The following is a 2,542-nucleotide window of genomic DNA, read 5'->3' on the forward strand; positions in this document are numbered from 1 at the left end:
CATGTAATATTAATAAACTGATGTTTTAAACATAGAAGACTTACAAAATTTTTTCAGTAGGTTTGTTGGTAAAAGGGGGTTCAAAATCACATATTTTCATCCAGATTATATTTCCATTCATTTTGATAACTTTTCCTAGATTTTTTTTCCTGCTATCATAATTGTAGTCAAAAATAAAAATGCTAAATGTGACACTTGCAATTTGTAGTTTGGTTACTTGCAAATGCAATTCCCATCTGGATATGTATTTTTTTTTTTTTATCTGTATACATATTTTAATTACTTCGGTTTCAATGTAATTTTATGGCATTGTTGCTTAATTACTTCAGTTTCAATATAAATTTTATGACGTCGTTGCTTAATTACTTCAGTTTCAATGTAAATTTTACTACGTTTGATTGACTAGATAATCTTCTTCTTTTACTCATTATTCTATATTTATATAAAAATTGAGAAGTTATCTTTATTTAGTAGACTATCTTTTGTTTTAAGTTTAATAAACAGTTCTTCATCTTGCTGATTAACATTCTTAAACTAAACCAAAGTAAATCAATATCTTAACAATTTCGTTGGTTAATTTTGTAGATCATGAAGCCATTCTAATATCACTTACTTGAATCTAGTTAAAAAATATTTAAAAGTTTTTTTAATGTTTTATCTTATTTCAGAATTGCAAAATAGAAAAAAAATTAGGATAGGCCAAAAACTCTATCTTTGAGTGATTCTATTTTTATAGTAATATTTGATGCATCCTGCATGTGTGGCATGCAGCCATTTCAAGTTGCAAACAGAATTTGTAGCATTTTAAGGCCTATCTTGCATATGAATTTTCGGCTTGTTGACTACCTGTGATAACCAAATGCTTGGAAGTAGGCTATTTCACTAACAACCAAACAAACCCTACATGCCAGAACATGTACCCCGGTAGCTGTACCATGCCTTAAGCATTTATGCATTTTCTGGTCATTATGAACTACGGCATCGGTTATCTTCGGTTGGTATAATTATGTTTGTCCTAGTATTTTCAGCTTTTTGCTTATTTTCTACAACTTGTATATTGAACAATAAGCAATCATACTAAAGCTATTTTTTGTGGTAGTAGTATTCGGATGATGAAGGTGATACATGTAGCATTGATGATGAAGATCTAATAGAGGATGAAATTTCACAAGTTAGCAAAGTCATTACAAGCTCAACTGTGGATGCATGGTGTTGGCTGGCAATGGAGCAGCCAAATAGCTCTGCACTTGCCAACCTGCTCAATGCCTTCAGAGCAGCTTGTCATTATGGTCTGGAAACTGGTGAAGTTTCACCACTAAATATTGCCAACGGAGAGGTTTTCTCTAAGAGTTTAACGTTTGTTCTTTCTGAAGCCGAGGGAATCTTTTGTAGGCTCTTGAGGTTTTCAGGTTCCCTGAATAAAGATTACATTTTGAAAATGACAAATAAGCCAGAATGGAAAACTATGCGGCCGCTGATCAAGTCATTTCTAAGGAGTTCTCTGTTTCTTTTGAATCAAGAAACAGAGCCATATCCTTGAGTTTGTTTTATCTCAGCTCAGATCATCAATCCTACTATTTTCTGCTTTCCCATCCCTAACAAAGAAACTGATCAAGGTATGTCAAACGTGCTCCTTGCTAAAGCTTCAGGTAGCACCCAGCAACTACCATAATCAGTTAGGTCGTGATAACTAGGGATAGATTTCAACGTTTTATATGTATAGGGCATGCCGCAAACTTGTAATTTGTGAACCTATGCATCATATTTTATAACAGTTAAGTATTTTGTTAGGAAATCTGAGTTGTTACTTAAGCCCTAGAGTTTGTGTGGCAAGTGTAGTTTATCAACAATATTGAATATCTATGAAGAGTAGATTATTTATAAAATTCTATGCAACATGATTGGCTGTAATCTTGTTAGTTGTATGTTGTAATAGGGCAGTTGAATGTATTCCACTGGGAGAAGTTTGACATTCTTCAAAAAAGAAAAAGAAAGGTTGGTTGCAAAACAAAATGGGAAAATGCCTCAATATTCAGTAGTTTGTGTGACCAAAGGCTAGCTATTGTATATTATAGCCAAGAAAGTTTAGTTACAATTGAGAAATGTATCTTTATTGATCAATTTTTTCCTTGATCATTTAACATTTTGATGCAGATATCCATTCATTTGTGGGTTACTGGTGACAAGGATATGTCTCGAAGTTCTTTTTTAATTTTACAGGACATTGCTTCAGAATTTTCTTTGGACAATCTTGATACATGCCTGACAAAAGCATTTGTAGCTTTTATTAAAACTAGCAAGTTCATGGAGAGTCAAAACATTGAATATTGAATTTTTAGAAAATTCTATTGTGGAACTTTATTCATTAGACATTCAGAAGTCATATTAGAAGGTGTTTGTGTCCATACAGTAGCTTGCCAGTATCTTGCGATTCGCCCTTAAAACAATGAAAAAGGTCTAAAATCTCACATAACTCTTTACATCTATGTTTCTATTATGCATATTTTATAAGTTACACCATGAGGCCCATAGCTGTATATGG

Source organism: Zingiber officinale, chromosome 1B (assembly GCF_018446385.1).
Source record: "Zingiber officinale cultivar Zhangliang chromosome 1B, Zo_v1.1, whole genome shotgun sequence".
Classification (NCBI taxonomy): Eukaryota; Viridiplantae; Streptophyta; class Magnoliopsida; order Zingiberales; family Zingiberaceae; genus Zingiber; species Zingiber officinale.